At 43.2% G+C, this 15,601-nt stretch overlaps 1 protein-coding gene across 1 annotated transcript in view; it reads left to right on the plus strand.

Moving 5' to 3' along the window:
* The first annotated feature begins 8,972 nt into the window (after nt 1–8,972).
* The window catches only part of RCAN2 (regulator of calcineurin 2), a 94,232-nt gene continuing 87,603 nt past the window's right edge, over nt 8,973–15,601 (plus strand). Inside the window, exon 1 of the mRNA XM_064448201.1 lies at nt 8,973–9,088. The gene's annotated coding sequence lies outside the window, so the exon portion shown is untranslated. The remainder of the gene's footprint in view (nt 9,089–15,601) is intronic.

The following is a 15,601-nucleotide window of genomic DNA, read 5'->3' on the forward strand; positions in this document are numbered from 1 at the left end:
GCAGATTCCCATCTGAAATGAGGCAAAAAATGCAGATCAGGAAATGGAATTGTTCTACCAAGGACTGAAATTACATTTCTATATCAATAGTCCTGAAAGCAAAATTCCATATTTTTCTGGAAAAAAAAAAAAAGCTTTTGATCTGATGTGTGTGCACTGCTGGGGTGGAGAGAGGAGGGAAGGGCAACCTGATTACTTCTCAGTAATCTGCAAAACACAAACCAGGAAAGTCTGAAGACCTAAACTCTCTATTCTACTTCCATAAAGCAACTTTTAAGTAGTCTACAAAGGCAGAGAACATATTTTCTGAGGGTATGATACTGGTCACACAGGTAGAGTTTAGAAGACATCAGATAGGTAATCACAGCTGGCCAGAGAAGCCTAAGGCCAAGGAGGATCATGTTCTTCACCAAGTGTAATTAGGGAATGGCAAGATTTGGCATTCACTTTTTCCTTGCTCAGAGATGTCTGTGAACATCTGACCCAAATAAGAGCCAAGCAGGGCTCTGTGGGTGTTGTCCCTCAGCGCTGCATCTCCAGACTCCTCTACCGAAGGGGTCTTGCACTGGTAAAGTGCGCACCAAGCTGAAGACAGTGCTGTCACTCTTTCTCATGCCAAAGGTCTCGGTTGTAGCCAGACTCGACTCTCCTGAATTAAAAACAAAAGCTGCAGTGGGTTCGTAGCATTGGTCTTTGTTACTGCTGACACAGATCCAGAGGCAATTTCAAGGCATTGGCCTTTTATCTGTCTGTTATTCTGAAAAACATCATTGCTCAGAAAAGCATGAAGTCTGTCCTTCTGTTTGCTTGATACCAAAAGAAAATCAAGTGCTTTCCAGTACCGTGCCACGGCTGCCTGAGCGCGATTCCCAGGTTAAAATAGATAGATGAGCTCTAGATGAATAGAAGAGAGATGAATAGAGAATAGATGAACAGAAGAGTTCTACTCTGTAAGTAATTCATTACAGTTCAAGGTACTGCCTTTGACGCTCTTCCTCTGTCCAAACCTTGGTATTATCATTTACTATTTTAAACTTGTTTATAGAACTGGAATAATACACAGATAAAAAAGGATGATTACAAAGGCGCTTTCAGGCATTAAAACTGAGGTCTGAAGTTCCTTTTTTCTGAAAAAATAAACCAAAGAATGTTTTACTGTCTGCAAACCTGGCAACTGGTCTTTGCTTACCATGAACTGAAACCAAGCACCACTTTGTTAAAAGCCAGTCTCATCACAGTGATCTCGTTGCTCCTTAACATAATAAAAAGACACGAATCAGCAGGAGATGGTTATATTCTGTCCTTCGGGTATTAATCAACACATTCAGCCTTGCTAAATTGTTCTTACAGACTCTGGTTCAGAGGTTTAGTGGACGTGCACAGATTGCACGTGGAAGCATACGGGTCTGTAGGAGCAAACCGGATAGTGAGTTCTCTACGTACTCACAAGCCAGGACAAATCCAAGAGGCAGAACATAGCAAAAGCTGCAATCACTAAAGCATCTGCCCTGAGCTACCACACCTGCCAGCACCGATCTGCATGTGACAAGATACATTTGTCCCTCTGCATGGAGACATGCCAGCGTTGGTATCTTTGTACAGGGGTCGAAGGTGGGAGCTGCGTCTGCCCCCCCTTCCAGACTCTGAGTGTCTCACAGCATGGGAGCATGCTGTGCCACTGGGTGTCTTGGTGGGCTGGTTGTCTGAACAGGACGTCTCTAGCATGGGCTTTTTTTGCACAGATTGATGTAATGAATTCACAGCACAGTGGGCTTCTTCCAGAGGTGGCACTGGAACAGCCCAAGGGAGAATCTAGACCAGAGACCCTGTTTCTTCTCTTCTTTCCCTTTTTACTTCCCTTTGCTGTTCCCACCCTCCCTGGGAACTTTACTAGTGCCCTTTCTCCCCCTTCCTAGCTCAGCTCTAAACCCAGCTTACTCTTTCCTTCAGGATTTTCAGATATCTAGGATGCCAAATGTCTGAAAAGCTTAAAGTTGGAGTGCAACACTGCAAGGGTATGACTGGCAGCTCAGTGCTTTGGTAGGAAGGACATGATGCTTGGATGGACTGGCTATCTTTTTTGGAGCTCTGTCACACTGCTGGGAGAGCGGGAGGAACAGGTAGAGACTTCCCTCTGGCTGATGTGGAAGAAGGACATACTCCAGAGGTTGCTTTGCCGCAGTGACTCATGTCATGGAAGCTGTGACTGCCCAAGAATATCTGTGTCACGAAGCCCATTTCCATTTTGCCATCTCCAGTGTTCACCTTGCACAAGGGCTGGCAGTATGCAGGCACTGGCACCATCTAGGGGCCAACTGTCAATCACTGATGTCTTTCTAGAAGATCAGTGCCATAATATGTAACAATAACAATACATATAGGCATACACTAACTTAATGTGTCTAAACAAAACATGTCTTAGTAAAGTGTTGAAAAGGCCATGCATGTAAGTTTTTACTTCTAGGCACAACTCAGGCACAAAAATACAGTCTTAGTTGTTACTCACCTGCTCGAGCTGCTTATTTTCTATTAACTGAATGTGTATGTGGTGTCATGTGCTGACTAATAGCTCATCATTCACACTCCTCTGCTTCCAATGATATTCCAATTATACCTTCAACAGTTGCCTAAAAGTGTCAGAACAATGAATGAACATTTCAGAAAGAAAAACACAAAAAGCCTTATGACTATGGATCACACTTTAAGAGAATGAAACACATAAATAATTTTTTATGATCTCTCGATATAAACAAAACTCCTTAATCTGACATTTTTGAAAGCCCTTCTGTGTCAATATTTATAATTATGGATAAAGATTAATAAAAGGCAAAGAAATCTATTACAATGGACTTGACAATCAAACCCGTCTAGCACTGCTTCAGAACTAGGGCTCCTAAATTCTACTTCTCAGCAATTAATAAACAATAATTACCCCACTATTCACTTTATAGGAGTAAATTGTGCCTTGCAGTGGATGACACTCTGTAGCCTTCCAATTAGCACATGTAAAATTAGTATTTGTCATACCTTTGTTTTCCCAGTTGTTTGCATTCTGGAGCAGATTAAATAATATATTCAGAAGCTCAGTCTGTATTTAGATACCTAAATAAGCATCTTGATTTTTCAGAGCACCTACAAGTCTCAGCGCTGCACAGCGCTTCTGAAAATCAGGGCATTTATTTAGGTGTCTATATTTAGGTACATCAGTTTGAAGCGTTTTGCTTGAGGTCACATAGCTATGGCTCATTGCATGTTTTTTATTTCCGTTTGGGTCACAAAGGGCAAGTCACTTCTAATAATTCTCATCACAAATCTAAGAAATAGCAGGAGAGGCAGTAAGAATTACTTACTAAATACCATCGTGATGCTTAGCACTTCCTCAAATACATGAAGTTTCCTTCTCGGAGAATTTTGGTCTAAGAAAAGATAGAAATTGGTGCCTCAGAAAGGTAAGATAGTATGGTTAGAGACTGAACTTGTGTTCTGGTTAAACTGTGCTCGTTTCCTGGATTTTATTTGCCTGGCATCTTTGTCATTCCTTCTCTAAGCTTATGATCATTTTGACAAGCCAGATGTTTTAGCTTCTCGTTCTTTGATCGGGTGAATCCTAGAAACCAGGTGCTTCTACTTGTTAACACATGGCAGCAAACCACAGCTTATTCTTGAGGAATTTGTGCTGACATTATCAGTCGTGCTGCTGAATTGAGACTATTCCTCCAAGACTGCTTTTGAACTTGCCCGGCAGCTTGCACAGGCCTTGACCTTAGTGAACCAGTTACGAAATAAACAGTCCAAGACTCTGCAGAGGGAAGATCACTGGGAAAAAGATATCAAGAGGAAAAGGCAGTCTTTTAAAGTAACAAGGAAATCAGTTTCTACCTCTGTCATCCCTCTACTACACAACGTGAGATGCTTGTAGCTGTGGCAGCAGGTATACGCAGCAGGCGATTCACACAGTGCTGCCTTCAGTTTGCATAGAGATGGCAGCTGAGAAGAAACAGGCAGCCCATAAGTGAACACAATTCTCTTAAATACCTCGTATATTTCAACAAAATGAAAACCTCCTTGTCTTTTAGCATCCTTTTTCAAATGGGAGAATTTAAATCTGGCTGTAGTATTTTAGATTTGAGAGAACTGTACTTGTACTTTAAGGATGGTATTTGTTACGGAACAAAAGGGGTTTTTTTTCCCCTTTCTTGAAATGCAGATTGTTTTAAAAGTCAATGAATCCCATTTTTCCCCTTGATCTATCATGCATCTAGGCTAAAAAAACATCTCTTGGTTAAAAATATTCCTTAACCAGAAATTGGGACGTGGCGTTTTTGTTGTCTTCAGAACTGAGGGTTAGCTGTAAGATAATAAAGGTTTTTTGTGGGACTTTATGATAGATATGGAATTTTTGCAATGTCAGATTAAAAAGACTTTTTTTCAGGAAACTCTCACTCTCAGAAGTAGATGGAAAACGTGAAGACTCTCTGTTCCATTTCTCATTGCCTTAAAAGACACGAGCCTCCTGTCTGACCCCTGTCTGACCCTGAAGATGCTCAGGAACGCTGTGGCTGTGCTAGAGAGAGGGTTTAGGGAGCGGCAGAACCAAACACAGAGGCTGTCCCACTGCAGGGCTGGGATCTCAGGGGTTCCCAGAGCAGTGCTGCAGGTTCTCCCCACTTGCCTGACCCCCACGTACCAGATTTAGAGAGAACCAGCATCCCTGTGCAAGGCTGGAGCATGTACTTTCTGCATCTCCAAATCCGTGAGGAAGGGAATAGCCCTGCTCCATGATCAACCTGCTCATGGAATATCATGTGCAAGGACATTGCAGGCACTGAAATGTTACAGCAACTGAAGGACACTCTCCTTTTCTGCAGCAATTTTTCACTGGTGCACTTATTAATCTTGCACCCAGAATTGTGCAAAATGCTCTGTAGATAAATGAAAAAGAAAAAGAAGAGACAGCTTTTGCTTCACACATTTTTATTTAAACATCTGCAAGATGTTGTATCTGAGCTGCCTTGCAATTGCTACACACACACAGGATGCAACTGAAGAGGTGTTGAGGCAATGTTGTCTCACTGTACTGAGTGACTGGGTGATAAAATAGCAGATGAAATTCAGCGGTGATAAGTGCAAACTAATGTACATGGGAAAAAATAACCCTAACTGTACATACACAGACACTGCTCCAGACTGTCACTTCTGCTGCAGATCTGGAGGTTGAAGTGGAAAGCTCTCTGAAAATGTTAGTGTGGGGCTAGGAAGTGGTCAAAATGGGGAGCTGAATGTTCAGAACTGGTAGCTCCCCCCACAGATGATGAGAGGACCCCCAAAGTTATAGAACTGTAAGTCATGGCTCATGTGCTCAGAGTTCTCCCCAGTCCCTCGGCCAGACAGCTCATGCCTATTCCAGATCCAGCAAAATTCAACGGTCATTTTAGTAGAATCGAAGTTTTAAAGAAAGTAGTGTTTTCTAGTAAAGTTAGAGAGGATGGTGATAATTTCACACTGGAAATAGAGAAAACCACATCAGCTTGAAAGAGGGATAGCTGAAGGGAAATCCAATTAAGGTCTGGAAAATAATGATGGTGAGAAGGTAAAAAAATAGCATTTACTGCATCTATAACAAAGGAACACTTAATAAAACAATCAGGAAGAAGACTTGAAATGGTTTTTAGACAGTGAAGAATTACCATGGCGCGGCACATTGTGGAAAACAAAACCACAAATGGGCTCAAGAAGAGTTAAGACAAACTCCTAGAGAATAGGACCACTGGTAGCTGCTGAGCATAGCAGCTTGGATACAGCCCTGAGTTCCAGAAGTCCCTACCTCACTAGTTGCCGGAAAATTATAAGGTAAATAGGAGAAGAATAGATGGTCTATTTTTACACTGTTTTACTAAGCATCCGGTCTTGGCTCCTGGAGACAAGATACAGAGCTAGATGGATCCAACTGTGTTTTTATGTTCTAAAAAAGTAACAGAAACAATCAGGGGTATGCTAATGCTGATAGAGTAACATGCATTTGACTTGCTTTATCCACTCTAATCTCCAGACTCAGCCATTTGCAAGAAATCATAATCCATATCTGGCCAAAGAATGTGGGATTATCCCAGTGAGCAGAAATATAAAAGAAGTAGCATTCACTTCCTGAGGATCTATGGATTTTGAGACATTACTTACTCATTTCTTCTGAAAAGAGAAAACTCCATCACCAAAGCTCCTGCAAAGGCTGCAGAAGTGAGTCAGTGTTTGTATTTTGATGATCTGAAATCAGCTTAACACAAGGGGCCGAAGTCTTCGGTTACAGTACTTTGTGTTGAAATTCACCGTGGTTCCCGTGGTTCCTTCAGCACATTTGAGAGGCCACTTTTGCTTACAGATTAAATCTGTAGATAAGAAGCAGGTGCAGACTGAAGATAATGAACAGCTCAGGATTTGGATGAGATAGGCTAAGCCTGCGCTCTGAGATATCCGTAACAAAACTCCCACTCAGTTCTGTGGGAGGAGGACTACAGCACTGCTTGCAAATCTTGCAAGTAGCAGCTGTTTTAGCACCTCCCTTGGTATCCTTTCCAGAATTTCAGCTTCCTCCGGGTTTTGGCACTCCACAACTGCTTGGGTTGTGGGAAGACGCCCGCAGGATTTACAAAGCACAGGGTGCCTACTCGGGCTGCATGGCCTGAACGGCACTGGGGCCTAAGCGGGTGAACAGCAGGGCTCCAAGAAGGATGTTCTCTCAGTTGCTCTTACTCTCTTATTTTTGCAGCAGCACTTTGCCATGTCTGACTAACATATTACTTTGTGACCTTTCCCAACAGAAATCCTTAATGCTTGCAATGGGGGATATTAAAAGCCCTGTAATTCTTGGCATTTTCTTTGTTAGCTAATTTGAAGGACATTTTTACTGCGAAGAGTGGAGTTCTAGAGGGTTTTCCCCTTTATGTTAGCAGTAATGTCTGGATGCATATAAAAGCATTGCCAAAGTACTGGCTTAGGTGTTCCTGATTATTCCTGAACATGGATTAGCTTGTTTTCATAACTGCAGAGATTCCCATTTCACTACAAGAAAAGCATATGCTAGGGCAACTTCATTGCAGTGAAAACATTCTTCCCAATGTGAAAATACAGAGGAAGAAAAAAAAAAGAATACAGCTTGAGACTGGCTACTATGAGGAAGAGACAATTAAGAGGTATGTGTACATGAAGACACAAGGAAATTCTATGACATAAAATGTGGTACAGAAAAAGCACAGAGGATGTTCTTCCTACTCAGAATATTAAAATAAGACAAATGGAATGTATGTAAATGGAGACAAAGGAAGATACCCTACCAGCTTAATTCTTTAAAAACAAACAAACAAACAAACAAAACCACAAGTATATAATTTGGTTTAAAACCTGATTAGTTTATATTGTGTTATCTTCGGTTCCATAGCTTGCTTTCTCTTCTGCATAGTGCTTAAAGCAATAAGATCATGGTCAAGGCTGAATATTTTAGGCACAAGGATAAAACAACAAGAAATAATAATTACTACTATCAGTTACCTATCATATTTAATATTAAAAAAAAAAAAAAAGTAGAACCAAAGAAGAAAGCCTGGAAGGTGTCTAAACCAGATATGCGTCAAGGCACAAGTCAGTCCTTAGTTAATGGGACCAGGAAAAAACACTTCTGTTGCAAGTACATCAATCTACAATGCATTGCTTTTAGGTATTTGCAGAGGTGAGGTGGGATATGCTATTGATTTTGTGCAGTACAACAATTTCTTCTGGTATTATTGGAAAGTGCTGCTATAAATGGCATACAACTTTTTATGTATTTTTAACTAATGGAAAGCTATTCCTTCCATGGATTTTTTATAGTGCATTTAATAATTATATGGAAGTCTTCTAGTTCTCCATTATATTCTATAGATTTTCAAAGTCATCTTTAATGAAACCTATTTAAATTTCTGTATCACCCTATTGATTAAATCCCTCTGTATTACGTTCCAAAGCGAAGAGACCACAGAAAATCGGTGTTGTCCTCTGACGCATAGCAGTCTCGGAAGTACAGCTGGAAGAGAGAAAATAGCCCTTCCTTTAATAAAGCATGCTTTGGGAGCATCTGAATGTTTTCTCTTCTTTTTAAATTCATGACCACGATCAGCCTTTTCCCACTGTAACCCTGATGTTCCTTAGGAGTCCTACAAATGCACCTTCTGGCCTTGCCTGTAATGGGGAGATACACCTTATGCACCTGTTAGTCTGAAGAAGAGATGAACAACTAGATCCATTCCAGAAAGAGCTCACTCCGATGGCCAGTTTGTGGTGGTCAGAAGTGGGAACGGTGCTTGGGAGCTCCACCCCAGGGGCATTCAGGCCCCTACAAAACCCCCATGGGGGGCATTAGGATGTTTGTCACTAAAAGCACGCAAGGTGCGCCGGACTCTGTGGGCGTCCATCCCACATCTTCTCTCGGCATCCCACGCCGCCTCTCTCCAACCCATCCAACCTCTTCCCTACCCCACCCCACCCCACCCCTCCTTGCTCCCATTTCATCCCACCCCACATCTCCCTACTCCATCCCACTTCACCTCACCTCTCTTCACCTCACCCCACCCCACCCCATCCCTCCTCACCTCAGGGCAGGGGAACCCACACCCTGAGGGAGGGAAGCTTTGCCACACACGAATAACGAGGACACAAACCGCTGCCGGGTCCCTACCGCTCCCTGGGAGCCGGGGGCGCCGTGAGACCCTCCCCCGGCTCACCTGTCCCCACAGGAGCGGGGAACGCCGCCGCCGCCGCCGCCCACGCTGGTAACCGAGACCCGGCGCGGAGCGGTGGGAGGTGGGGGCGTGGCCTAGGGTAGAGGAGGCGGGGTCGGTTTGCTTCTCGCATTCTCATTGGTGGCTCCTTCCTGCTCGTTTGGGCGGAGGAGTTTGCTGATTGGGCTGCGGCGGCTCCCTCACCCCTCCCGCCTCGTCCTCCACCTTCGCTTCAGCGGCGCGGGTAGGCGAGAGGTGCGGGGTGCTCGCTGAGGAGCCGGCGGCGCGGTCCTCGGGCTCGGCGGCGGCAGGGGAGGCGGGGGACAAGCTACCCGCGGCAGGTAAGGGCAGGGCCGCTGCCGCGAAGGGGCTCCTTCCATCGGCGGGGCCGCCCGGTCGCAGCCCAGCCCAGCCCAGCCCTGCCCCGCCGACCTGGTGCCGCGCGCCCGCCCGCCGTGGCGGGGTTATGTAACGGCCCCGCCGGCTCCCCCCGCGCCCCGGCCCCCTCCCAGCGCCCCGCTCGTACCCCGGGGCTCAGCGCGCCGCCGGCTCTGCGGGCGCGGGGGGATGCGGGCTGCGGAGAGAGGCCGGGGCGACCCCGCTGCTTCCGGGGGACCCCGACCTCCGGCGCTGGGGGGTCGGGGGTCAGCGCCCGCTGTGCAGCCCCCGCTCCCCGAGCGGCTGGAAATGGCCGGTGGGCGGAGGGGGAGGCGTGGGGCGAGGGAGGACGTCGTGGCGGCCCGTCCTGCGGGGCAGGTGGCTGGTCCCCTGCGGGCGGAGCGGGGTGAGGGAGCGGCCCCGCGTGGTGGGGCGGGGGTTGCAGCCGTGCGAGGGGCGCTGGGTGGGTGCCGGCTCAAGCCCGCGGGGGTTTGCAGCGGTGCAGGCTCGTACAGCTCGGGGCTGGTGTGCAGAGCGCAGCGGAGCCCCTATCCCGGGGGGAGCCTCTGCTTCGGCTCCTTTAAAGTCGGCTACAGCATCCCACACGATGTTATTTGATGCTTATATAGCAGGTGGTTCTCCAGAGTTGTTGGTTGGCTTTTTCCGAACCTCTCCTAGATACTTTTGTATCTCTAAAATATTTTGGTCCCTCTACTGCTTCAGTTTGGACTTCCCTCGCTTCCTAGATCCTAGGATCTAGTTCCCTAAAAGGAAAATGTATGATAGGTTTATACAGCTGAAGGAAATAATACAAATAAGAATCGTAGTTTAATCCCGGGTTATGCCTTACACGAGCTTCTCTGTTAGGCTTTCAAGTTCTGCACTTACCAATGGGTTTGCTCTTTGTGTTGTTTGCCTAGTTAGAATGGTTGCTCTGTAGAAAAGGAAGACTTTTTCCATGAAAAATGTCATTACTGTAAAGAAACTCCGCTGCATTTATTCTTGCAGCAAAACTAAATTATATGGTTGCACATCATTCCTGAACAATGGAAGTCTAAATACTATGAGAATATAAAACAATCAGGAAAAACTACAAATGCATCACAGTAAACAAGGACAGCAGAAGTTTTTTATGTAGGTTATCAACTTTGTTAACTAGTAACTGGTACCTTTATTTTTTAACAGCAGGAACTGTCCCATTTTCCTTAAGCTTCTGAGAAGGAGTTGTCAGCTGTGTGATCTAGTTCATCTGTCCTCTTCCAAATATTGTAGTGTGTATTCAGATTCAGTGCCTTGCTTTCTCATGGCATTGAAAATGTTTGTCATTGCATTGGTAGCCTCAGTGGATTTTACGTTACAAAATTACTTGTGTGTACCAGCAGAAAATCCTTTTCAAGGAAACTTTGAAATTGTATTCCAAGTCATTGTGTTGTCTTGAGTATCTTCTAGGAGTTAAACACTGTGACCAGCGCCTGTTGCATGTAGTTCTGACATACATGTTTTCCTCCTTTTTTCTTCCCAACTGGCAAAGATAAATAGGTCTTGGTAAGAATTGGGGTACAGTTATGAATTCTATGTTACAAGCTAGAGGACTATTAAGCACGTGTTCCACTGACCCCTGTGTGAGGTGACAGATCTGGCTGAAGGCCAGCGACGCTGTAATACTGTGTGCCCCTTATAAAACTGGTTTGCTTTAAATAGCGTAGCATAGAGGCCAAGTGAAGGTAATCAGAAAGCTTGTTCGGGTTTCTTTGGATTTGGGGAGGATTTTTTGTTCTTTGAATACCTTAATGTTACCATGGTAACTTTAGCGGTTGATGAATCATAACCCAGCTTCTTGGCCTTCAGAATAGCACATAAAATCTTCACGCCTGGCATTGGTTGCTCAAAGTATCATCTTCCTGTTGTGGAATGGGGCTGGAGTCTTGGCTTAGTAGGGTTGAGCACCAGTGTCTGCTGGCTTGTTTTCTCCAGGGCTGGAGATACAGATTGCTTAGCAAGCCAATGCCAACTGAGTTCCTTCGCTGGCCATGGGGTACCTGCGGCACTCCCTGGCATGGGAGGCACAGCTGAGCCTTCTGGGCAATAGGCAGGTCTTGAACAGCTTGTGATGGCCAGCCCTGCTTTAGACGAACAAAAGTGAATAGTCCCTTTGGATGTTAAAAGCTTCCAAAAATAGTTACAAAGTCTCAGCTAAATTTAATACGGCTAGAATGTCAATGGAAAGGATTAGAACATTTGGGATTTGTACCAGTTAGCATTTAAAAAAAAAATCCTCTTCCTCATATCTGCCACCTCTGCAAGAGGAAACAGTGGAGATTGATGCTATTTTTGTGTGGTGGTAACAAAATCGGAGTTAAAATGTGAGTGGGCTTCACTCTACTGTAATTTTCATTACTGTAAGGTGAATAGTCATTGCGCAGGTGGGGGGTGCAGGGGTGAAGGTTAAGGGAAGGGGTGACTATATTGCTCTTGAGACCGCAACAGTTAATTAATCCTGTCACATGAGGTCCCCTTCTGTTCTTTATAATTAAGCAGAATGTCTCCATTTAAGTCCATGGAAGCTTTCCATAGTGAAGAATTAGCACCATATAAAAATAATACTAATCTCCAGTGTTCATTTTGCAGAATGGAATGAAATTTCAGTAGGTTACTACTCTCTGAACTTCCCTGTACACTCGTGCCTTCTGCCAAAGTCTTCAGTGTGGGTCCAGTTGACTTCAGCAGGGGCTGTATCCTTAGGCTAACACTACAGAAATCGGTGACTCTGCTTTCATTAAATCAGTGACTAGTTTAATTAAACCTGATCATTTCAGTAAAATCTTACTCAGTGGATTTGAATTATGGTAAAACTTGCTGGTTTGGGGTGTGTGGGATTTTCTGTGTGGTGTTTTTTTATAGTAGGAGCCGAGGTGGAATTCCTACACTTTTTCTGGACCCTTCTAGAAAAACCTGCAACTTCTTTTTTCCTGAAGTTTTCTTAATTCCTGTAGATTATAGTTTCCAGGTTTGCACTGAGGGCTCAATAATACTTTTAGTTTATAGTGATTATATTTAAAGCTTCTATTTGTAACATTTTTGTTTGCTTTATTCTATTTTTAGTCATGTTGTTTGTCATGGCAAGCAGTGTTTAATAAAAAAAAAGTAAAGTTTCCTAGCAATTTCAAGAGATGTGCCTGTTTCCTGATGGCCTTCAGGGACTCTTTTTAAAAACTTTTAAGACAGGAAAATGGTGTCCAAGGAAATGCCTTATTAGTTTTCATAAAAACAGTGGATAATCTATATGTGCTTGGTGATATATAAGGCATTGGTCCATTCAAACACTTCACGTGCTCAAGTTATCCCCATTCAGCAACATTTCAGCTGAAGTTCTCCCCTCTGTAGGGGTCTAACATCATGACAAGCAGTATCTATTTGCCCTTCTAGTTTTAGACTAGAAATGCAATACTTTTTGATAACAATTTTTCAAATAGAAACTTCAGTAAGCTGTTGCTATTTGCCAATGAATATAATCTTCTGCCGGTCTCTGTTAATTTTAATTAGAGGGGTACCATGTCTAAAAATAGTGAGGTAACAGAATGAATACTCAGCTCCCACCTGGGATCTCTACAGAGCTTTTGGTTACAGGGTTGAACACTGACATGACCTAACCTGTTCCGGTGGGAAGGATGTTGGCATCCTGTTTTGAACTATCACAAATTACAAGCTCTTGCACCCATTGACCGTAGGAGAAATCTGAAATAACTTATGTCAGTGTAAAGTGATGCAAATGGTGTATATGAACTATACAAAAGAAGTGACAGGGAGATTCCATGTAGGGTCTGGAAGGGTAATGGCTGCCATGGTTTTCCAAGGGTTAATAGTACTGTATTCTGTGTGATGTATTTTCTGACTTGAAAGTTTAGGGTCAAAACCCTACACTAAATTCAGAAATAACATAGGAATACAGATTACATATTGGTGAGCTTTATTTAAAGGTAATAAACAGATGTGGCAATATATCGGCATTAGTTGGAGGTTAGATGAACTTGGGCTCAGGTTGGTTTGTCTCAGTATCTCAGCCTTTTAAAAGGAACAATCCTGCTACAGAGTTTACTAGTGTGGTCCCAGTTAAGATCTCAGTGACTGAATTTAGCACCAGTATTGGTGCTGGGTGGTGCCTTAGTGTTAACTGTATTTTTATGGCATTGCCACTTCTTTTGAAATTCTGTATGACAACTTCTGGGATCTTAAGTATTTGAAAAAATTCCTGATTTTGGGAGGGAAAGCAAAGGCACAACTCAGTTTGAACTCTTTACTTTTTAAAAGAAAGATGATTACAGTTTACCCGTACGTGGATGTCTTTCTATGTTTTTTTGATAATATATAAAAGGGACCATAAGAGGGGGAAATTTAACTTATTTTGTCAGAAGCTGTGGAAAGAATCTTTAATATAAATGGGAGTGTGACCCAGTGGTTGTATTCCAGTTACATAAAAGGTGACTTTAAATAGTGTTTATTTTATACGACAATCCAGTACCTGGATTAGACATGATTTAGAATGAATTGTTTTCAGGGATTTGAAATATAAGATCTTTTTTGTCCTAAATTAGTAGAAGATTTGGAAGAAGAACATTTTTTTTTTTTGACAGAGAGCTGCCTGAAGTGGTTAAGTAAATTTAAAGAAACCACAAAACATCACTATACCTCAGCCTTAAGGTGTTTGACAGACATAATAAAGGATATGTAGTTATGGTTAGTTTTATGTATGACTAACACTACAAATAGTGCAGAAAAAAGTAAGAATTCCAGCTTGTGACTAGCTGAAAATGTCTGATGTGGCAACTTATTATGGAGTTCATGCAGAGCAGTGAAAACTCAACCATAATGTCATGAAAGCTTTAAGTAGATTAGTTGCTGAAAAGTACAGTCCTAACCTTTGTTGTCGCCTGCCCATTCCCAAAAAGCTTTTCCCACTCTCTTCTGATTGCTGCAAACATTTATGCAGCCACAAATGAATCAGGTCAGTTACCTGCCTAATGGCGTTAAACACAAATGTGTTCTCCTTAGGCCTGGTCTTTTCCTCTAACTGACTCGCTTTGTGCAGTTCTGCCGTGAATCAGGGCAGGAGACGCTTTCTCTGCTATGAAAGGTAGCATGGGGCCTGTCTCTGGGAAGTGACTGGTGTTGGAAGTGAGAAGCCAGAGGCGCGTGATGTTGCATCTTTTGGCAGTTTGTCTAGTCAGAGCCTGAATTTATAGCCCAAGGGCTTGAAGTGTGCTAACAAATGTTGTTGGGTATGTTTGTCTCCTCTTATTATCATTGAGCTCAGGCTCATAGGCAGTTTATTTCTCTTGGGGAGCGTATATGTCTTAGTAAGATTTCCATTTTAGTTGTGATGCTGCGCTTAATATTATGCGGTCCGTGGCCCCTGCTGCACAAATTTTACTTTGCTATACAAAAGTTATTCCATACAGATGTTCTTAACTCTGCAGGTCCCATCTTAAATTGGGAAGAGGATGTAATGATCAGGGTATTGTAAGTTGACTTTCTAGTGGAGGGAAGACTGATCAGAATTCTGGGTGTATCTTAAGTGTAGAAGAGGCATGTGTGTGTATGCATACCCACCTACAGGTCTTGAAAAAGAGATGGTCAAAAGGCATGCAAGGCAGTGCCTTTCTCAAGGCTACTTGACTGATACCCAAGTCCCACTGAGGAAATTTTTCTCAAGAATTGACTGAGAAAGGAGAAAGCATTCCTGTTGCAGAGCTCTAGAGCAAAACTACTGCCACATAGTGTAAGACTATTTATTAATTTCTAGTCTCAGATGGAGCTTTGAAGCCTGCATATTGTAGAATTGCCTGCCATAGTGTATGCTCATTTCCTGATTGCCAACTAAATTAAGTTGGTTAAAATCCTGAACGTTGTGGTTGTAACTTACAGCAGGATTTTGTTTTGTTGCTTGTCATAGTGGTTTTGCTTAATTCTTAAATGAAAAGCTTCACTTCCTATCTGGTACCTTTATAATATGGTTCTGCCAGGGTAAGAAAAATAAAACCCCAACAGTTTAATGAAGAAACCTGGAGACTTTTCTGACTTCTGTCGGTAATATTGAGGTTCTCTATTTCTGTGCATACCCTAATGGCTTTTTTTGTGCATTGGGGAACAGGATCTATGAAATTTGTTAGCTGCCATGAAGTTATCTTTAACAGTACTGTATACTTTACAATGAAAGTGAAGTTAACTTATTAGACTAAAAGGTACAGTTTAAGAAATCAGCTCTTATAATTTGATTTGTTTTCCATACATAACTCTATGTACTGTATTGCCTCTCTCACTCTACGTTGGCTCTAAGTTCCGTTCAGCCAGCAGATTCCTGTTTTGTTGTATCCTAAGACATTCCTGTAGATCTTAAACTTCACTACTCCCAGTTCTGTCTAATCACGCCTCTTCTCACTAGAATGCTTAGTGAGTGTTAATTCACAATCTAGATTCCT

The sequence above is a fragment of the Phalacrocorax carbo genome, chromosome 3, assembly GCF_963921805.1.
Source record: "Phalacrocorax carbo chromosome 3, bPhaCar2.1, whole genome shotgun sequence".
In the NCBI taxonomy this organism is placed as follows: Eukaryota; Metazoa; Chordata; class Aves; order Suliformes; family Phalacrocoracidae; genus Phalacrocorax; species Phalacrocorax carbo.